The sequence below is a fragment of the Ascaphus truei genome, chromosome 4 (assembly GCF_040206685.1).
Source record: "Ascaphus truei isolate aAscTru1 chromosome 4, aAscTru1.hap1, whole genome shotgun sequence".
Taxonomy (NCBI): Eukaryota; Metazoa; Chordata; class Amphibia; order Anura; family Ascaphidae; genus Ascaphus; species Ascaphus truei.
The window spans coordinates 405983381-406006862 of NC_134486.1; the positions used below are offsets into that span (position 1 = coordinate 405983381).

A 23482-nucleotide genomic window follows, 5' to 3' on the forward strand; every position below is an offset into this window, starting at 1 on the left:
GCTATTGACCGAACTTCTTTACTTATTAAATCAAAGGATAAAAGATTAGTTAGGATTAAACATGATGTTATAAATGACAAGACTCATAGAGATCATTCTGCTCCTAATTTTGTCACAACTTTTAATCAAACATATAGATCTATCCAATCGATCCTCAATAAACACTGGAATGTTTTATTGTGTGATCCACAATTGGGACCTATTCTTCCTAAAAAAAAAAAAAAAGTCCCTATTCTGTATAGGAAAGCTAATAATCTTAAAGGAGTGTTGGCTCCTAGTAGAATTCCCACAACAGGAAAATTGACCGTTTCTGCATCATCTGAAACATCTGTAAATTACAAATGCGGCCGTAGTCTCCGCATTACTTGAAAACACCTGAACTTCAGCTCTAGTTTTGGTTCAAACTCTAAGGGTGATATATGTGTGTGTGTGTGTGTGTGTGTGTGTGTGTGTGTGTGTGTGTGTGTGTGTGTGTATATATATATATATATATATATACAGTGGTTGACATATCACCAAAAAATCTACTCGCCACACAAAAAAATCTACTCGCCACCTAGTACCAAACGTGTGCTGCTTGGGCCAATATTTACTCGCCCGGGGGTTAAATCCACTCGCCCGGGGCGAGCAAATGTATAGGTTTGTCGAACACTGTATATATATATATATATAAATATAAAGTTGCAGGGAATATCAATTGTCTTAGTACCCACATTGTGTATATGATCTCATGTGGGTCGTACTGTTAGACCATTGAGTACACGCTTTTAAGAGCGTAGGCGCAATGTGGTGAATGGGAATAATCTACATAACTTGTCACGTCATTTCATTCATGTTCACAATAAAGACCCTAGTTCCCTAACTGTTATGGGATTGGAACAGATTTCGTCCGATACATTGGTGACAGTTTTAGGCGTCTTTGAGGAAGGGAAACCTTCTGGATCTACCAGTTAGGTACCTTAGCCCCTGGTGGATTCAACGAATCTTAGTTTCCTAACTGTTGTGGGATTGAAACAGATTTCGTCCGATACATCGGCTTCTGGCGCCACCAGCTGGAGTGAGAGAGTGGCCCAGCGTGGCACGAGACAGCAGCCGAGAAGAGCCGAGCCCGGCGGGAGCAACCATTGGTAAGTGTTTTTGTGGGGGGTTGGCGGGTGGTAAGTGTATTTGGGTTGGGGGGAGGTGGAATGTGTTTGTGGTGCGCCTTTTAGGAACTACGTAAAAAATAATGCATGTACAGTAACTGAAATGAAAAGAAACTTGAAGGGAACCAATATACTGTCCTGTTGCAATAATGTACTGTACAATGGTGAGTTATAATGACACAAAACGTAATTGCTACTTGTCCTCAATGATTTGTGATAAAGCACTCCACTTAATTCTGCCACTCACTAGTCAACTGATGTTATTAGGGACTCATGTAGTTAAATTGCCTATACAATGGTTCATCGGATAACCTTTCTATACTTTGAAAAGTGGACAAGGAAGATGAACCAGGCTCACAAATAGCTACTACAGCGTACGAAAGTGCAGAAAAAACAGAATGAAATATTTCTATATATAACAAATAAAGACAGAAATAATACATGGCACCTGCAGTGAGTTTGCTAAAACGTGTTTTATTTTCTAGCAGTCAGTTTGTACTGCGAGGTCATTAGGGAAAGGAACAGCGGGGGCTGGAACTGACAATACAGCGGGGGGCTCAACTCCGGTCCTCATGCACCCCTCAACAGGTCAGGTTATCAGGATATCCCTGTTAAAGCACAGGTGGCTCAATCAGTTCCTGCTTCAGCATAAGTGGCTCAATCAGTCCCTGTTTTAGCACAGGTGGCTCAGTCTGAGCCTCTGATTGAGCCACCTTTGCTGGAGCTGGGATATCCTGAAAACCTGACCTGTTGGGGGAGATTGAGGGCTGGAGTTGAGCCCCGCTGCAATACAGCCTGGAAATTCTCACCATTCTCTTGGTGACTAAACTCAGTGAGGGATGACATGATTAAATGTCACTGATCCGCTGAACATAAGAGAGAAGTATTATACACCTTTGAGCCTGTGACAAATATCACACACGTGATACAGTATTTACCTTGGCTTACAATGTTGAAACATAAGGAGAATGATGTTGTGGTTAGATATATAGTTCAGCGCGTTGTGGAGAGATCGTGGCCTTGTTTCCCAGACACACTGAATAATATTAAGCATTAACTTTCATAAGACTAAAACATACATTTATGTAAGTCCTTTGTAAGCTCTAAAATAGCTCGAGCGGAGGTTATAGTAGGCGCCCGATAGCGGACGACGGAGCACATGGTCTCGCGTCACGCCTGCAGTCCGAGCGATCGGTGAACTGAGCTTCCAGCAATTGGGGAGGTGTGGTGGACGCGTCACCAGGCTGGTTCGCCCTCATTGGCTGAACCACTCACGTGACGCGGCCGCTGCACGAACAAACTAAATGATTTTGTCTTTTGAAAAATCTGCCGTGCGGCCGCTCTGTGTCACGCCGCGCTCGTGCGCACTATGGTCAGCCCCTATCAGATGCTGCACTTTGTTCTCGGAGCGCGCGATGTCGCACGCACCGTCGCGCTTACTATAACTCTCTGTATCCTTTCCCCATAACCCACCATGAGCTTAAAGTGAACCCTCGGGGGCTGTAACAGTTTATACACCGTATGCCAGTTGCACTCAGCTCCATTAGGCTACTTAACGTAACGTTAAACTAAATAAACGTTAGGTCAATTGTAACAATGATCAACCATTAGAAATAACCGATGTTAACCCAGTGCCACGAAATAAGGCGTGGTTACCTTTTTCTGACCATTAGTGTTAATTATGTGCAAAATAGGTGCTACCCCCAACATGGCATATCTGCTAAAGGCTGTGCCGGTTAAATCAGGCAATTAACGTTGGGTTATTTAGGGAGAGAGAAAGAGAGAGAGAAATCTGTGATAGAGTCTGATTTGCATATGCAAAATGTATTCAAATGACCTACATTAGCATTTATCCCAGCTATGTCAGGTGTTTTCCTTTTTGTGCTCAGGTGTCTCCCCATGTATTGTATAAGGGGGGGTTAGGGTGGTATATAAGTAACTTGGGACTCTAATAAAAGTCTCCTTTCCACAAAAGCTATATTTGAGGGTCTGGATAGGAGTAACACCACCTTACTGTAATACAGGCATTGTGCGACCAATGTTATATGAAGCTAACGCAAGCCAGTGCTCATTTAACCTGACGTTACGCCTATGCTTCGTGAGTTAAAGAATGGCCGTTATTTTTGCACACGATTACCTTCGAATGCGTTAAACGGAGGGAGATAGTCCGTCACAACTCTAGGTAACCTGACATTGTGTGTGCTGCTTTATCAGAGCTTAGTGCATCTGGGCCTGTGACTATTAGTTAAGGTTTTACTACATTGCCTTGTAGCTGTTGAGCAATGCCATTTACGGGATGGAGAAGCAGCCTAACCAAACACGTCTCTCGATGGAAACCCAAAGTTGTCTGATCACCTAATAACAACTAAACGCAATGTGCAGGCTTTGCATTCCTGTTGGCTCTGGAGCATTCTTTACCAATGTACATATGATACATCCATGTAATTGCACATGAGCGTTGCATACCCAGTCTGTCTCTTCTAGAGGTGCAAGTGCAGGAAATCAGTAGCCAGCAGGGTACCATACAAATCAAAGGATACAGAAACACAAATCTTTCCAGCTGTACCGTACCAGCCCATTGCCTGCTTTCAAATGCGACATGTTAGTCTAGTCGTACCTTTTATACAGTATTCTTACAGCATTCTTACAGCATTCTCAGACTGGAAGAGCTCCTATGGAATCAAAAAAGTTCAAGGGCACTCAGTAATGGGAGTTGGAAGCTAGGACTGGATTCAATCCAAGCTTCTGAAACCAGGTCATTTGCATGGTGTCAATGTTGATTAAAAACTGGTTATATAGATCTCCCTTAATTATAACAACATGCACTCTTTGAAGTTAGAGAAACAGGAATGATATCTCTCATTAACGAAAGGGTCCAATTAATGCAATAGGTAGATATGGAAAATACAGCATTTCAGAATGTACTGAATAATGTTTCACTTTAGTGTACACTATAATGCATGCAGTATACAAAGAAATGTTTTATGCCTATATCCAGATATATACTGTAGCGATACAAACAGCACCACCAGTAATGTGGGGATTTTTATGACATTGTTACGCAGCTGCAGGACTACGACTTATAGCATGTATAGCTAATGCGTGTTTCTCAATGTGCAGTTATAAGTTATTTGTGCACTTGAGCAAGCCATGGGGAAAACACTTAAACTTCACTGTGTAACCTTTATTCTTGTTTATTCTGTGCAGGTGGTCATGTACTAGGTAGTGAGACCATATTTTCCCCGGCACAAATTTTGCACATGTGAGTGCCAACCGCACATGTGCGAAAGGAGAGGCCGAGCGTTCATCCGCAAACGGCAATCACCCATCATGAATGCGCGAACGACAAGCACCCATCGTGCATGTGCACAAGCGGCTGGCAACTTACCGGCTGCGCTTGTGCAATGAGGGCTTGCTGGCTGCGCATGCGCAGTCGGTGCTTGTCGGCCGTGCATACGCAGGAGCGACCGGCAAGCGCAGATCGTGCATGCATGGCCAGCAAACGCCGAAAGAAAACAGGACTTTTTTTTTCTCAAAAGTTGGAACCCGGGACAAAGTCCCCAAAAACGGGACGTCTTATCGCCCTATGTATAGGTTTGATAGGTATATTCGATCTATCCCTGGTTATTGTTTTACAGTCAGGGAAAATACCCCACTAAGATAGCGCCTCCAAAGACGGCCCTTAGAAACACTGTGTGTCTATCTGAGAGGAAGCCTATGCCCTACAGAGGCCTTGAAGATAAGACACAGAGGGTATAGTAGGATTGGCCCACGTGGCCAGTCCGTAGCTAATTCAGATCCAGATGCCCAGAAGTGGCAGTCCAAGAATGGAGCGGAATAAGGATCCCCAGAAGGATGGATGTGAGTTGGAGCCCGAAAGGGTCCCAACTGCAATGGATCAGCAGGGGTGCGACCAGGAGGAGGGACAGGTCCAGTGTGCTATACAGAACGAAGCTACAATGGGTACAATGAGAGTAACTCGGGAAGATGTTCTTCAGTACAAGGCAGATGTACATAATATACGTGTGTAACAGGTGAAGAGACCAGCCACCCGATTGATATAATAAAGATTGCTGTTTGTACTATAAACGTTCCAGGCGCCCATCATTATTCTACCTGCCTACACGCCGTGCCTTCATGGAACCAGCACCCTGACAAGGTAACAGAGACTGAGCTAAATGATGTATACAGTCAGCGCATGTAAACTCCTTTAGTGCCGGGAAAGGAGGTTAATATAAACTATGCATCAAATAGCTCTCCCTTCCCAGTCCATATACTGTAACTGGTCCACAAATCTGATGTTAAGCCAGGAAAATCAGGTGCAGAACACCTTCATACACTGATGGGAACATATATACATCAAATGAGCCTGTTAGCAGCAATTTAATGCCAAAACCAGACCTTGTGCGTAGGAAGGTGACACAAGGCGAGCCAATATACATATGAGCCAAGCTCCAATCAACATTCTCACATTGTTGTATGCAGTGTACACTATTGCTGTGTTTTTCTTTCTGGGTTGATCCTGCTCCTTCTGGACTTTGGAGGAGATATGCTGTGTTAGAGGACTTCTGGAAACAAGTCCTCACCGGAGGTTTTGAGCAATTTTCACCCCAGTATTTATTATCCATTCACTATTGTTTTACTCCACTTTACTCAAGTATATTGATTACTGTGGGAGCGTCGTCCAATTATTTTGGTGTGTGGTTTTCTCTGTATCTTGAGGTAGGCAGGGCTTAGGGCTAGGAAGGAGTTAATGTGCGGGAGGATAGCCAGGAGGGCGGGTGCTAGCAGGTAGGTTAAGGGAGGTAGTGAGTGGGAGGGGCCTCTTACTTCATGGCCCCTCCAAAGTGTAACATGTCCACCCTACCTCCCCCTTCTTTTCTGGCTAGGATGTATTGTGATGATTACTTTTTATGTTCTGCGTTGATGTCACAGCTGTCAGCAGGGTTGGCCTGCAAGGCTAGGAGGCCAAGGAATAAGGGGGTTGGTTAGGAAGTGTACGCCCTATGTTGGGTTGGTTGGTAATTCTGCTATCAGATAATGGTAGCAGTGGGAGTTACGAGCTACGACTATAAAGGTCAATTAATTCAATGAAGCAGTGGCCTTGTTCATCCAAATTAAAGCAAGGGTCTGGTTTCATTATTGGTTTGGGGAGGAGGGGAGAGTGCAGGTGATAACTCGTCATACAGCATAGCCAACCATGAGGGGTTATGCTCTGAAGTACGTTCAAGTTAATAGAGTTTCCATGCATTACTTCCCCATATATATATATATGTAACATGGTTAGTTTATTCTACCCCTCTTTCCCCCCTGTCACATAAGTCCTTAGCAGTCTAGGCTGTGACAGACTCCTCTCTGAGTGACAGAAGTGTGGTGGTGACTCATGGCCCGTGTACAGCCTATCAGGTATAGGTACAGACCTTCTGTTACAGAACCTTCTGGTTCTTCAGAGAGGCAGTTCTAAATTTAGTTAGTTCTCTCCCACCCGAGTGGAGGTGTGCGGCCTGTCTCTTCTCCCTGTGGGAGAGAGAGGCCAGCCAGGCCCTCATAGCTGGCTGGCTCAGGAAGATCTAAGGCTCCACAGTAGGAGAGTCAGCACCATCCAGAGGCCTGGGATCCTCTCATGACACTATGCACCGCTGTAAAAGATCTACAGCTACAATAAAGATCCCTTTGCTTTCATCATACTCCTGTCTGAGTGTCAGTCCCTGGGAAGGAGGAAAGAAGTGTGCTTAAGTGGGGACTGATCACTAAGATGGCGTCCGCTGAGGATATGGAGCCGATTGCACCACCGCCAGAGTCAGCAGCGGTGAGTGTGAGCTTGCTTCCGGAAGATGCCCCTTGCTTCGTGGCCCAATGTATAGGAAGGGGTCACCGCGTCCCTACCACCATGCCCTTGTCACCTCCATGGGGCAAAGGAAAGTTCCTTTCTACTGGACAGTTATGGACTATGCAATGCCCCTGCCACAGGCCCTACCATCCAATGCTACCCGTGTTCAGGACATTGTGGACTTTGCCCGGACCCATTCTTCCCCTGCCACTGCCCCATCCTCGACCATTGGTTCAGTGAGGGTGAGACATTGACCCTGCTGTCACCCCCTTTGTGTTAACAAGGTTTTCTGATGATGTATCACCTAGGTTATCTCCTGATGTGAGGGATTCGTCATTTGGGGGTGATAGCTCTGAAGAATCTGAGGGTGAGATACCTGCATCTAGTCGCATTAAAAGACCTTTCTCTAGGGGCTCTTATCAGTCCTTCAGGGAATCATCCAGGTCCCAGTCTCAACAGTCTAATGTATTTATGTCATCTCCGCAGTCTAACCCCTCTAGTGTGTCTTCTCCAGTATGTACCAGGTTATAGTCCTGGGCCTGATCCTTTGTCTAAGGAACCTCTTAAGTGGTGGGAGCAAATGTTCTGTGGCTATGTCCCTGAATTAAATAGGACAAGGTTTACATTGGTCAACGGTCGTATAGTTGACCATTGGTGGGAGAAAGGCCCTGAAGAGGTGGCAGAGGCACTTTGTAAGCGACAGGGAGAAATCAACCTGGGTGTAATAGTACCTAAGGGCCCCTCTATACTATACCAAGTGGTGGACCCTAATGACCCCGGGTTTTGGGTATTACCCGGCCAAGGAGCTGGCCGTAAAATTATACGTTTAAGTAGAGCAGGCGGGGCCAAGGGGGGTCTGTCTCTTCACCCTGTGGGAGAGGCCAGCCAGGCCCTAATGGCTGGTTGGCTCAGGAAGATCTAAGGCTCCACACTAGGAGAGTCAGCACCGTCCAGAGGCCTGGGATCTGATGACCCTATGCACCGCTGTGAAAGATCTACAGTGACTGCTACAATAAAGATCCCATTGCTTTCATCATACTCCTGTTTGAGTGTCAGTCCCTGGGCAGAAGGAAAGAAGTTTGCTTAAGTGGGGACTGATCTCTGGGCACCCTGGAGCCCACTACAGCTGGAGGCGCTAAGCACCGAGTGAGGAACGACAGTGATCATCAAAAACCTGTCCTGGTCTCCATATCACCGCAGACAACTCAGCTCTGACGTATCTCCAGGGTGGGGTTACATTTGCTACATATACCACACCTAACTCCCATGTATAAGTTTAACTAACAATACAATTAGGTACATTAGAAGTTAAGTTAAGAGTGTTTAATGGCAGAGAGTGGATTTAATTCCATTGCGTGATTTTCAGCATGGAAAGTTCACTCCAAAAGATTCATTATCTGGGCATCAAAAGGAATTTTAGAATCATCCAATGTGCACCCAGATATGGATTCAAATTAGTCTCAAAACAGCCACTGTATTTGCTTAGGGTTCTTAAACTCTAATTGTGTTACCTGGCAAAGCATCTACCTATTGTTTACAGTAAGTATATACAGTAACATGCATTGGTCCCTTTGTAAGCCAAAGGATCCTGCAAATTACTTGCCGCTCCCTCCCCACACGAATAGTGGTGAAATATAACTTGTTTACACATACTGTACTACGTCCTGCGGAGAGGAAGGAAGGGGGGGAATAATTCATTGAGAAAGAGATTATTTAACCAATGACTGAATTTGGAAAAAAATATTTAGAATGATACAGGTCAACCCCCTTATAACGCTATGCTTGGGGTCCAAAGAATCACATCGCATTATAAGCGGATCGCGTTAGAAATAATGTACAATTGTATGCATTGTACAATACAGTATTTAAGACACCAATAATCGTGTTTTAAAGTATTATTTATAGATACGAAAATTGGGAGCCGCGCTTGCATCGCGTTATAAGCGGATTCGCGTTGTAACGGATCGCGTTATAACGGGGTTGAGCTGTAGTTTGTTGAGGTCGTGTATCTTAAACTGAAACTATGACAGAAAAGAAAGCAATAAGCTAGCACAGGAATCGGTTACAATGAAGTTACTAACCTTGGGGGGAATAGGTTAACATATCTGATATTGCATGTTTACACATGTAAAAAAATATATATGTATACATCTAGATATAGTAAAGGAACACAGTAACAGTACTAATCCAAAAGATTGGAGGGGGTACTGATGCTAACATACTAAACTGTACTATGTAGAAAGGTCAATAAACAGTAAGTGTGTCTTTACTAACTCAATGTTTTGGGTTCCCAATATACAGTATGTACACGTATATGACTGATCTTACAGTTATGTAAAACAAACAGTGAATCCCAGCACTTTTCCACCGAGCCACCAACAAATGGGAAAATAAATATTCACAGTGAAAACTAAATCTGTAAAACAAAGGAGACTTTTGGTTACATAATTTGATCAAATAATGATAAGCCTGCTAACCACACCAAGGTAAGTATCAGTAGCAGGTCCCTGTGCTAAATGTATACTAATGTAAAATAGTGTTATGTATGTACAGATGTATACATAGAAACATAGGATGTGACGGCAGATACAAATTACTTTGCTCACCCAGTCTGCCCATTTCCCCTTCTGCACGCTTACAAATACCTACATATTATGAATATGTCTTTGTGTGATCATTTACATTGATGTACAGTATATAGGTATATATTTATTTATATAGCACCATTAATGTACATGTACATACTGTATGTACAGCATATGCTATGCATGTATGATCTTACAGTGATAAACCTGCCAAGTAATATGTTTACATATTGCATACTTATCAAATTGGCATAACAACCAAATTAAAGTTCATCATATTTGGAGGAACAGGTTAACCAACCTCGGTTATAAACCGACTGGTAAACATATTAAAAAAAACATAGCTATTAACCAACACATAAAATATTAACTCTGAAAGCAAAATAAAGTTACACGCCTAGAAAACAGACTCCAAATTAAAGTTCTAATATAAATGGATATAAAGTACTGGTTTAAAAAGCCACGATACATCTGGATAGATTAATAGATAGAAATCTGCAGCATACAGAAAGACACTGGCTACATCATTTATCAAATACACTTACAGACAAAAAGATGAATAAGTTCATGGGAAAAAATACATCTCCAACCGATGGATGCAGATACCAAACAAGTCCAAACAGTGCAATAATATAATTATGTGCATACCGTGTTGATTCTTTCAACATGAAGTCACAGGGCTTGCAAAAAAAAAAATAAGTTCACTGATATCATGTGTATTTTTAGCATCAGTGGTAAAATCAGTGTCATCAAGGACGCAATCAGCCTATTTAATTATCTGAAACAAACAGGTGGATTGTACAAACAGCTGCAACAATACTGTACATACCCAGATTAATAAGGGTGAAGGCAGCAGGAGGATTCCCATGGAACAGACAGTGGCTGCTTCCTCTCCTTGCTGCTGCTATTTGCAAGATGCTCAGCAGATCCCTCCCAGCCTCCAGGTCATTGTGCTGCTGTTACTGTCTTGCCTCTGTCTGCAGTCACTCTCTGCGCCTCTGGGTTTTCCCTTCTTTTTTTTTTTTTTTTTAAATATATATATATATATATATATATAATGACTTTTTGTTACGTCAGAGCACCAGACAGTTGCCAGGAGACAGCAAAGCTATTCCAGTCTGGGCTTCTCTTTTTTTTGTTGTTGTCTCTCCCTTTCATTCACAGAACTGCAGCCCAAGCACTGCATCTTACTACCTCCCACAAGTAGCACTGAGGGGACACACGTGAATCAGGAAAGGGCTGCTTGCTGGGGTCCTATACTCTCCCATGTTCTGTCTCTTTCATTGAGTTGCACAATTGGAAGGGGAATCATGTTTTTAAAATGGGACATATTGTGTAAAGTATCCAACTAACCATTGAGTCTTTCATTTACAAAAACATTACTCTATTCCCAAGTAATAGCATACTATATTACAGGAAGAGCCCATTCAACAATAGGTTATTATTTATCAGAGAAAAAAACAACATTCTGTATGTGAGGACAATGGAGGTGGTGTTTGCTATTGTAAACTCTTAACCCAAGGAATATCTTGTCACAGTATATCACTTGCCTGAGGCTTGGAGATCTTTCTGCATTGTTTTTGGAATGTGAGGAATACAATATTCATTGTGATCTGGCATCATTTAGGGCCGTAATATAGTGGACGCGCTTGCTCCGCCGTGAGCTTGGAGCCGTCCGATCGGGGGGAAGACTCTGAAAAGTATGTTTCCGTGCTGCTGCCCGTTGCACGTCACACACTATTATCGTGTGTGTGTGTGTTATTGTGTGTGTGTGTGTTATCGTGTGTGTGTGTTATTGTGTGTGTGTGTGTGTGTGTGTGTGTGTGTGTGTGTTATCGTGTGTGTGCGTGTGCGTGTGCGTGTGCGTGTGTGGTACAGTATACATGTTTTATACTGAAAATTAGATAACTACAATCTAAATGTATGCTATATCTGGTGTCCCTAGCCCTGTTTTGCATGATAAATTCCCTGTATCATAATGTCTCTTCTGCAAAGTGCTGCAGAAACGAATGGGCCAGAATAAAAAATGAAACCTGACACAAATAACAACAAGAATAAAAAAATTGGCTGTCATGGGAGACCAGGCATTTACACCTTTTTTACCAGGATCATTCATTGAGCAAAACATTATATTGAAACAAATTGTGGTTTATTCACTTAAATAGGCATACACAATGATACACAAAATACAGACGATAAGACACACTTAGTTGAGACTGAGGTAAAAAAATATACTTTCCTATCTGCTGTGCACTCTGGCGTGCTGAGGCGCGCTGAGGCTCAGGGAAAGCGGGTGCTTTCCCTGGCCTTGCGGTTGTTTGCCCTGCGCGCCGTCAGGGGGCGGGCCGGGGGTGGGCCAGTGGCGTCACGGAGCTGGTTCGCCCTCATTTTCTGCACTTAGAATATTTTCTGGGTAGGTTTTTCTGAAGCCAGTGCCTTGCTATTCGCGCACTTTTTATACATTCAAAAAGCCCGCCCGTCCTTCTGGCGCTGAGAATCTCTCAACTGATTGGCTGAATGGATGTAAGGAGCACACGGAGACTCCACTCACCGGCCGCGACGCACGGCTCCTTGCCCGCTTTGGGGAGCGCGCGCAGACCCTGCCTCCCGGCCGCATAGCATGTCGCACATACTGATGCTCACGCCTCCTCAGCCGTGCACACACGCCGCCACGGCAGACTGGGCCCTGGCTCTGCCTACGGACACTCCGCATCACACACTATGACCCCGCGCAAGCCACGCTTCACGGGCACGGGCACGTACAGCTCCACCTGACCGCAATACTCACCTGAGTGCCACCACACCTGTTCTACATCCTGCTTCCTCCTATCGTTGCTCTACATATGTCTGACGTCATCCCTTGGGACTCTCTTATTGGCTCTTGCTCCCTTATATGCTCAATCATCCCTATGCTGATTGCTGAGCATAGACTTTCGTTCCGTCGTGCTTGCTACAACCTGCCATTGCTGTGTTATTTTGTTCTTGTGCCTTTCATTTGACCCTAGCTTTGAGCCGGACTTCTGACCTCTGGCATCCTTGGACCTCGGCTTGTCAACTGGACTTCTACTCTCTCCCCTCCTCGACCACGGTTTCGGACTTTGACTACTCTACTCTCTCCAACACCTGACTACGGCAAGTACCTCCACGACCCTGCACTCTCCTGCCCTGACCCGGCTACCAACACCGGCTCTGCAATCCGGACCTGTCCCCACGGTTGTAGGGCAGCGGTTACATACATCCCCACCTCAGCCTCGCGGTCAAGTCCAGTTTGTGGTGAGCACATGTGACAGGGGTTTCTTATAGTATTTTGGAGTTCATTAACAAAATACTACAGCCAATCACAGCGTGGGAACTTTCTCAGTAGCCAATCAGAGCAAAGCCGGTATGAGAAGTCGGGTAAGCGGCGGGGATTCTGAATCTGCCAAGGGACATGATTGCCACCTCTGTCACTTACTATTCAGATGTCACCAGCTGGGTCAGGCTCCTCCGTGTCTGGTGGGGCAAATGGTAGCCTGGAAGATTTTCATTCATCCGAGGACATGGGTACTTGAGCCTTTCCCTCCTGCCCAAATGGTTCTCACACCTCTTACCTCCTCTGGCTACTTTGAACTCCGATGTCCACTAGACTTACTGACACCAACTTGGTAGCCCTGACAGTCTAAGTGGTCATCGGTTTTGAAAGTCCCAGCTCATATACAGTGCATAGCAGTACATACTATATTAAACCCAATGTTAATAAAATATACTTTGCACTATCTCCCAAGTCTCTGGGTATGGGGAATAGAATAGAAAGCTGCACTTTATCTTTCTACTAGCCTTTATTCCCCACACACTATCGTTAGACTTAGAATGGACTCGAAGAGTCTACTCACAACCTTATAATTATGGTTGGAGTGCCCATGAACCCCAATACAGGTTCTGGGCTACCTGGGCATTCCCGTTAACCTAGGGGCCCCTTATAGTTACAGGGACACTTTGAATCCCTTTGCCCCATTTACCTTTCTGGGCTGTGCTGAAGCAAGGAATCCTATTGGTGAGTCATGTAAGCTTTTTGAAGGGGAGATATTGCCAGGACAATGTGCCTACATGTATAGGGGAACCGACAACTCCGGAACCCAACTACCTAGGCACATTCTGACAACACTTTCTCCGCAATATCCCCCTTGAAACTCATATCCCTGATTGCTGGCATCCCTGGAAAGGCAAAAACACATAAAATATCTTTATTACAGGTTATGCATTCAAAGATACAATGTCACTGGGTCCCAGAGCTAACTCTCTTGAACCCTTATATATAGATCAGGGGTAACTAAACAGGTTTAAACCTTTATTTGAGAGCCTGGTTACCCCCTCCCTGTCACATGGACTGATTTAGTAGGACTGAGGCTTCACTCATTTACGTTCCCTGATTTCTTTACCCACTTGTCTTGCCATCTTCTCTCCTCCCATTCTCTCTACTTAACACCTCCATCAACCCATTAATCTGTATTTAACACCTCCACCAACTTCTTCCTATTAAACCAATCTTCTATATGTAAACTGTGTATTTAACCCTTTGACCCATCCTTTCTCTTTTTTAGCCCAACCCCCTACTCTCTCTCTACTTAGCCACATCACCCACATTCTCTTATCTGTTCAACACACTTTCCTCTGGCCCTTCCTCCCCTTTCCCCCCCCCCCCCCCCTTCACCGTCTCCCTTTAACTTACCTACATTCTCTCTTTGCTTTTATCATGTCACTCACGACCTGATCTACATCTGCACCCTGGCTTCTAAACATGTTTTGTTTTTTTTCAACCAAGGGGAACAGTAAGAGAAAGTTGTCTGACTTCCTCTTTTCTTTCCATATATTTGGATAGTGAGGAGGGTCAGGTGATAGATCGCTCCAGCTCAGACACAGGCAACAGAGAGGTGAACAACTACAGATCACGAGCTACCTGTTACAAGGCACGCATCACATTACGTCGAGCTGTAAAATGGTAAAACCAGGTATTACCTGACTGCTAAAGGAAAGGGCTCTCTTTTTCCCACCTTGTCTGCAATTTAATTGTAGCGGTCATGTAAAATGCCTACAGTCATCTCTCCTGCTGGCAGCAAGGCCTGGTAAGTGTGGGCATGCCAGCAGTAATCATGGAGGTTTTCCCTCACACCCTGGTGGGGTGCCCTGTGTATGGATGGGACTGGTCACATGCCCTGACTCCATGGTTAGTGATGTCAGAGGTGTGTCAGCCTCAGAAGTTACATAAGGCACAGCACTGTGTCTAAAAGTTAGTTGCTGGAAAGTTCTAGTTCAAGGCTGGTATAGTAGAGTGTTAGTTATGTTATAGTAACTCCATGGGAGACTGTGTCCAGGGACCTGGCACAGGGCAGTGATTCCTGCGGGAATAGTGAATCCCTGATTTAGGTGGCATACCTATCAAAGGGGAGCACAGGCGAGATGATCGGCTAAATATACCCCATTGTGGAGGGCAGCTATGCCCACCGTGACAATAAAGATGGAGCTGATCAGAGAAACCCCTGTGTGTGAGAGTCCAATGATTACACAGGAGGTTGCACCACCGAGGAGTTCCTCGTCAGGATCATCCCCATGCGGACGCAGGGGCACTGGTGAGGTGGAGGCGCTGCACTGGAACTAGGTGAGACTCAGCACACTACCTCAGCTGCCTGTCTGGACGGGTTCTCCCCACACACCATCATGCGGGAGACTCAGGAGTCCTGTAGCCAACAGGTGCACCATCAGACACTACTACACTGTAATGGGGACCGGTTAGACCACAGGGGCCAATGTGAGATTGGGTGGGTCAAGCCGGGCCAGAAATACCGTTACATTTGGAGGCGAGCTGCTGAGATCAGATCTGTCATCAGGACAGGCTCTAGCTAGGCACACGGGGAAACAGGGAGAGTATCTGCTGCCACTCTGTGCTGCGTAGGGACGGACCTAGGGGTGGTCAGGGGCTGACGGGATATTGTCAGTTCGCAGGGACAACCTAGGGGCCTGAAAGGAGTGAGGGGTTTGGAGCCGGGCTATAGCTGACCGAGTCACCTTGAGGCAGTGCTAGTTGGTAGGATGCCAGAAGGGATAGCCTGTTAACTTGGTCAGGAATCCTGGAGAGGGTCTGCGCTAGGCTGACCAAGAGAGGTAGACGCCCCAAGTACTGCATGGCAGAGCCAGAGTACCTAGCCCATTCCAGACACTCACCGTAGGGAGCACAGACTGGGAGGAAGGAGTCACAGCAGACACTGAGAGAGTGAGCCTAGCCTGAGGTAGTGCAACACTGGGTCACACCTAGATAAGGTACACATGTGGTGGTGCATCTGAAGCTAATCTTTATTGTGCCGGTGTGGTGGCTGCCCCGCAGAGTGGAGCACCATGTACGATAATTGGTACGAGAGTGAGACAACCCAAAGAATGGAGGATCCGCGTGGCGCGGAGAACCCAAAATGGCGACCAGAGGCTGATGGGGAGGGCACCCGTGGCGTGCACCCCACTGAAGAGCAAACAGTCGCCGAGCTATCGTTAACCAGTCTGCTCTGGAGCGGAGCGAAGGCTGTGGCTGCCCCGTTTTTATCCTGTTTGGGACAGCGAGGGGCCACCCTTGAAGAGTGTGAGGAAATTGTAATAATTGGGGGAGAACCCCGCGAGGAGAGCAAACAAACTGACTTTTTGGGCTTAAAAGTCAACCAAAATGGCGGTTCCCGCTTGCTAGGGACACCGCATGGGACAGTCACAGAAAATGTGGCTGGTGCAGGACTTGCAAAAAGCTGGCCGGGAATGGCGCGAACAGCAGAGCCCCGCCCTGATGGGGGGCATGGCGCGAAAGCTATGGCTGCGCCTGCATGGACAGTGACTCACTCAGCCCCTGTGCTGAGTCAACCGCTTAGTCTATGGGACCCTCCCCTGATTTCTACCAGGGGGAGTGACTTTCAACTATGGCCTGTGGGAATGCACCCACTGGGCCCAGGGATTGATACCCAGACGGCGCCACTACAAAAAGTAGTTCCGGCCGTGGAAGAGCCGTGCAAAAAGGATGGTTATCTTGCACAGAGGGCGGCTGCAAGGAAGAGGCGGGAACAAGCCGCGGGAAAAGACCCCCACCCTTGTGGGGAAATTGGCGCGAAAACGCTAACCGCGCCCACCAGGACTGAGAGAGGTGCGGCCTTAATTAAGGGGCATGATATTCCCCTGTGGGACTCGCCCATAATTGCAACCCCTGGGGGCGGGTTCCAGCTCTGTCAGAGAAGGGAGGAGCCGAAGCAGGGAGTGGCGGATCCAGCAACTTCCACCAGTCAGTTGCGAGGAACCACTGAGAAGGAGAGACCTGTACAGGAAGTGGCTCCTGTGCAGAGAATGGCCTGCTCCTCCACTGTGGGCACGATGGTCTCCACCCAGCCCTACTCAGTACCCGGCGGGTTGCTAGTAGTGAGGGTGGCCAACACCGAGACGGTGGTCGGGCTCTGCCTACAATGTGGGCTGCCCGGGGGCACGGTCAACACGGCGGCACGTTGCCCTCATTGCGGGACTTTATACCTGTGGCCTATGCCCACATTTATTCCAATTCAGCCTGCTGACCCCCCGGTGGACATGGCAAGGCGCTCCGCCGAGTCCCCGGGCGCGCTATGGATCAACCGCGCGAGTCCAGGAGACAAGGGACTGGAGCCGGTCAAGTCGGCTGGGTCAGTGGCGATCGAGGCGGTTGAATCACTCCCCGCAATCGGGGAAAAGAGACTTTCACTCCGCTCGGAGACCCCTAAGTCAGGGAAAGGGGATTACTCGGACGAGGACCTCCGTGAGTTGGCGGTGTTAAAAGCGGAGCCAAGAAGGCAGACCGGAAGGGTGACACCCCGTGGGGTGAGTGGTGGCCTTGAGAACAGGGCGTCCCCCGCAGATCGGCGAGCCGACAGACGGAGTCCCGCCATCCCAGGACCTGATCTAGGAGACGGGAGAGAGACGCCTATACCCCTGCGGATGGGTAAGCCAAGCAGCCCTATTACTTACTTGGTTACAGCAGACGGCGAAGCGCTGGAAGGGCCGCGCCAGGCCCCGAGCGCACGTGGAGTGGCGGCATCACTTCCGGCGGTGACGGCGGAGCAACCGGATGTCGTCGTGGAAGAAGAGATCCCGCATGGGGGTCCCACGCAAGATGGCGACGCTTCCGGTTCCGGGGAAGACATCGCTTCCGGTGGTGACGGCGGAACCCATGGAGAAGTTGCAGCGACGTTTCGGCGATTGGGGGAAGGTCCCCAATCACCTCAACGGCTCAGAAGCTGGACGGGCGATCTGAGGACTGAGGAGGGTGATGTATCATCCCTTGAATTATCTACGGACAGCCAGGAACGGGTCGCAGCCCCGTGGCAATCGCTACCCCGTCCGTATGCCCAACCCCATGCCCTAGCTAAGACCCCTACCCCTGTCACACGGTCCCCGGGTTCCCCGCCTAGCCTGGAATCAGTGGACATTCCCTCAGAAGAGGAGGGGAGACGGACTGGGGAAAGACAGCGCAGTGGCACTACGGAAGGCATCTCCAGGGGAGGGGGAGAATTGAGAGCGGCTGCGGAAGGCAGGTGGTTGCCCCCTGCAGTTCCGGCGCCGGTAAAAAAGGCCCCGGGGTCGTCTAGGTGGTCTGTACCGCGATCTGAGCGGTCATCAGGGGTATTTTCCATGGACGATGATAGGGACTCAGGAGGGTCAAACAGATTCCGGGAGAACCGGTGGTGGGCCCCATTATTTGAAGGGTACTCGGCCTGGATGGACCGCACTCGGTTCCTCATCCGGCGAGAGGATGTAGTGGACTATTGGTGGGCTGTGGGAGAGTTTACCCCAGAACAGAGGGACAGAGAGCTGCAGGAGCGATGGCTGCAGATTGAGAATAGGGAAATAGAGCCTATGGGTCCTAGCATACTATCAGACCCCGTGGATCCTGATGAGCCCCTATCATGGGTGTTGCCTGGGAGGGCAGGTAAGGCTGACCTGACTAGAATTAGTAGGGCCGAGAGAACCATAATGGCTCGTTATAAATCTTCCCACGGGTTGGAGTACACGTATGTCCCTGAGCCTCTCATGGATGAGATAGAGGACAACCGGGATAGGTGGCTTAGGGAGGCCATAGAAATGCACCTAGTGGGGAGAGGGAGTTCCGTGATAGGAAAGAAGGCCGAGGAACGGATAGAACATTTAATCCGCATATGGGCCATTGGGAGAAATATCTATAAACACAGAGTAACATATAGACCAGAGAGGGGATTACCCAGGCATTTCTCAGTAACAGTTCTGGATATGGGGGGTAGAGAAGTAAAGAAACCGGACCCCTATCACTATTTTTAGGTGGTACTGTGCATCACGCGGGTCTGTGGCTGCTGGTCGGGGCGGGCTTGGCGGATGACTGTATTCATGTGTACTGCATTATGAGGAAATTTGTGTGATGTTAATTATGTTTTCCGTTACAGTGCTTCCTGGAAAGAGGTATACAAATTTAGGTCCCAGCGAGGACGATGGGATTCACCAGGGGGAGAATGTAGCGGTCATGTAAAATGCCTACAGTCATCTCTCCTGCTGGCAGCAAGGCCTGGTAAGTGTGGGCATGCCAGCAGTAATCATGGAGGTTTTCCCTCACACCCTGGTGGGGTGCCCTGTGTATGGATGGGACTGGTCACATGCCCTGACTCCATGGTTAGTGATGTCAGAGGTGTGTCAGCCTCAGAAGTTACATAAGGCACAGCACTGTGTCTAAAAGTTAGTTGCTGGAAAGTTCTAGTTCAAGGCTGGTATAGTAGAGTGTTAGTTATGTTATAGTAACTCCATGGGAGACTGTGTCCAGGGACCTGGCACAGGGCAGTGATTCCTGCGGGAATAGTGAATCCCTGATTTAGGTGGCATACCTATCAAAGGGGAGCACGGGCGAGATGATCGGCTAAATATACCCCATTGTGGAGGGCAGCTATGCCCACCGTGACAATAAAGATGGAGCTGATCAGAGAAACCCCTGTGTGTGAGAGTCCAATGATTACACAGGAGGTTGCACCACCGAGGAGTTCCTCGTCAGGATCATCCCCATGCGGATGCAGGGACCCTGGTGAGGTGGAGGCGCTGCACTGGAACTAGGTGAGACTCAGCACACTACCTCAGCTGCCTGTCTGGACGGGTTCTCCCCACACACCATCATGCGGGAGACTCAGGAGTCCTGTAGCCAACAGGTGCACCATCAGACACTACTACACTGTAATGGGGACCGGTTAGACCACAGGGGCCAATGTGAGATTGGGTGGGTCAAGCCGGGCCAGAAATACCGTTACATAATATAACGAGTTAAAAGGACGTATTCATTAAGGTGCGAGAAGGGACTTTTCGAGCAGCAAAGGTTAATATCAATATAAATAAAACACATAGGGCCTCATGCAGAGAGCAGCGCTAATTATAATTGGAGAGGGGAATAAAATTTACCTTTATTGGAGAGTTTTTTTCTCCATATGCAGAAAGGGCATAAAACTGCATTTACAATCCTTTCTGCATATGGAGAGTTTCAACCAGCGCTATGAGCGCTGTTGAAACTAGTGTGGAAAAAATCGAGCGCCAGCTGCTTGGTGGAGAGGAAAAATGTTGAAAATCGCGCCATTTTTTTGGCGCGAACAGCCACTAGATGGCATTCGCGGCTCTCTGCATATGGCAGAAAAAAACACTGGAGAGATTAGGATCTCTCCAGCCGCGCGGCGAATTTCAAGAAAAAAAAAATGGCGCTTTTTTAAAAACTTGCCTTTTTCTGCTGCTTTCAGCTCGATTTTCGCCGGAAAATGGCGAGATTGCTATTAGCGCTGTTCTCTGCATTGGCCCCATAATCGCCATTAGAGAGACAAAATCGATTGTGTGACATCAGACCCTACTAGAACCTAAGAAAATATTTGCTTCAGACAGCACTGTGTAGTGTAGTAGAATGTTGATGAAAGTGGGGTACAACGCAGGGAAAAACCTACCTTACATTCCAAAACCAAATACAGAAGTAATACACGTGACATATTCATATAAATAACAAATAATACAAATAACACATAATGGGAATAAGCGCTTCAGACATAAAAGTAACATTAGGAAAAGGGAGTCTCTGCCCCAACGAGCTTACAATCTAAGTTGTGAGTAGGAAGAACGTACAGGGACGCCAGGAAGGTGTTCTGGTAAGCGAGTCTGCAAGGGGCCAAGGTTACATTGTCTATTGTTACAGTTTGCAGCTCAAACTGCTGGGAATATTGGCAACAGATTATCACAAACAGGCAAGTGTTACAAAGATCTTGCACTGCTGGGGAGGTGGGCTAAAGCCTGCTATAGAAATCAAAGGATGCACAGAATATAAAACATTAAAAATGGCATTAAGAGCCAAAATTTCTGAATCTCTGGACATAGCCACCAGATATTGTCCCCTCTTTGTCCACCGCCCCTCCAGCATAAATCCGAGGCCAGAGGGTAGATTTGTTTTAATCTCACTGGGGTAAAATGCCAGTGGTACATTATTTTATATATGTTTTCCTTCACTGTGGTACATATGGAAGTTCCTGAAGCCGAGTCCCATATTTCTTCCCAGTCCTCTCTGTCAATAACCATGTTCAATTCCGCTGCCCACATGAGCATATAATCGTGTGCGGCTAGGTTTGCCGGATTCTCCATGCCGGCGTATATTTGCGTTATTAGACCTTTTTGGTGTGCACCTACTTGGCACAGCTTCTCAAACTTTGTGAGAGGGGGAAATTTCAACGTTCGGGGCATTTTTTGTAAAAAGTGCAGAATGTGGAGAAATTTGAATGCATCTAGATCTGGTGCGTCAAATTTGGTGCGTAGATCGTGAAAGCTCAGGAACCTTCCATCGCTCAACAGGTCCACGACTGCTCTGATTCCCTTTGATTTAAATTGGCCAAATTGTTTAGTTTCGCATCCTGGGGGGAATTTGGGGTTGTTGAAAATTGGAGTAAGCTGTGAACTGGTGGAGGAAAGTTGGAATTTAGTTTTGGCTTTCAGCCATACTTCCCAAGTGTGCCTCATCGCACCCAGTTCAAATGTAGGCGCCATAGTGACCCCTTTATCCGTACACCAAAGACAGGCTGGCCGTGAAGGCGTTGTGGAGCACGGAGACTCAATTGCTAGCCAACAGAGCTGGTCAGAGTCTGAGTTCCACATAACCGCCTGTCTTAATTGGGCTGCTTGATAGTATTTTGAGACATCTGGGACACCCAAGGTTGTAATGCTTCTGTTATTTCCTCAGTTATAGAAAAAAGGGGAAGATCTTCAGATGTCGTAAACAAAATAGAGGTAGGTAAAAGAGGTAAGTTGAATGGTACCCAATTTGCAAGTATACAATTTAAAATAAAAGATTTGATACAACGACAGCCCATGAGAAAGCCTAAAGAAGGGAAAAAATCATAGTCCCGACTCCAGATATTAAAACTAAATTGTGACGTGCACAATTACTTTCCCGAAAGAATGGGTTTTGAGATAAAATACACATGGGTTTTATTCTGCTATATCGATTCCAGTATGAGCTTTTTATCAGCATACTTTCCTGGATAATGTCACATTGTAAATATATCTGAACGGGATCTAAACCTTATACATTGGTACATTACCCTCAAATTAGTAACCCTTCAAATTACATTTCCAACCCCTACAATACACGAATCACATCTAAAGGCATCTTTCCTGATTAAAAAAAAAAAAAAACCATTAAGAAGAAAGACAGGGATATCTTAGCTTTTAGTTTTGGCTAATTAGAAAATGATCTTCATATATTACATGAAAACGTTTCCTCTGGGAAGAAGTAGCCTGTTATTCGAAGTATTTTCATGTGAAATGTACTTTTCAATTTCCCTTTCTCATTTAGTAAGACAGCTCTAATTAACAGGTCAATGCTTAAAATGTTACCAGGCGGGATGTAGCTGATATTGAGTTTTCCTTGAACTTTTTTTTTTGTCATTGTTCTCTCCAAAACCAACTTTTGTCGCTTTGACTTGTCAATTGCGCCTTAACATTTTGGCAAATTTTCAAACTTTTTGGAATGTTTGAGGGAACATATTACAGGCGCAGTCATTTTGGGCAGGTTACACATCTCCAATTAAAACATAGGAAACCAGGATCGAGGCCAAATGGAACGTTGAAATAAAGAGGAAGTACTTTAATAGAAGGTGGTACATTTTTGCTTTGGATTAAAAGAACATACAGTACAGTCCTCGCTTTCCAACGTTTCACTTTACAACGACTGGCATATCCAACGCTTTACAATGCAACTCTAGGGGCCGTATTGTGAAGCCGGAATGCGTTATCCGACGCTCACCGCCACTGATTAAGATGGGACTCACTTTACAACGGTTTCACTATCCAACGCTACTTCCAGAACGGATTCCGTTGGATAACCCAGGTCTGCCTGTATATTTAAAGACAAACATTTCCGCAGGTCAAGGAGCATGCTTGAAATAGAAAGGACAAATTAACAGAAGGGTGGGGGAAGAAAGATACTAAGCACATTCCTGTAACAGAATATTGCTTGAACAAAAATGGAGAGTAATGGCAGAAATGTGGCTATTTTGAAGCAATGACTACATAGCTAGGGAGTGTCAAACACGATTTTACAATACCCTATTGGCAGCGCAGATCTCAGCCAGGCTCTCTGCCATGCACATTCTGTGTACTGTTCCCAACTCCTCTGTTAAGGGCAATATTTACTTTAATAAAGCGTCTGGCCTATGCCGAAACATCCTTCACAAAAGTTGTTAATGGTATCAGAGAATAGCAGCAGATTTGTTGTGTAAAATCTCTTTGGCCATACATTCAAGATTAACACATTTTCTCACCATACACATACTTCTAGATGCACTACAGTCTGACTTTATTATGAACACTCCACTAAGCTGGCTATTCTTGCTGTTTCCTTCTTGTATTCTTGCCATCCA

At 46.4% G+C, this 23482-nt stretch overlaps 1 protein-coding gene across 5 annotated transcripts in view; it reads right to left on the bottom strand.

Moving 5' to 3' along the window:
- FAM167A (family with sequence similarity 167 member A) overlaps positions 1–23482 on the bottom strand; it is a 130129-nt gene that overhangs the window by 98570 nt on the left and 8077 nt on the right. The window contains exon 1 of one of the 5 annotated variants that reach the window (XM_075598705.1): positions 10390–10749. The exons of 1 other annotated variant lie outside the window; for it this stretch is intronic. The gene's annotated coding sequence lies outside the window, so the exon portion shown is untranslated. Of the gene's footprint in view, positions 1–3762; positions 4006–10105; positions 10168–10389; positions 10750–23482 lie in introns of those variants that run through there. 3 more of the 5 variants (XM_075598709.1, XM_075598710.1, XM_075598711.1) reach the window with 3 other exon arrangements.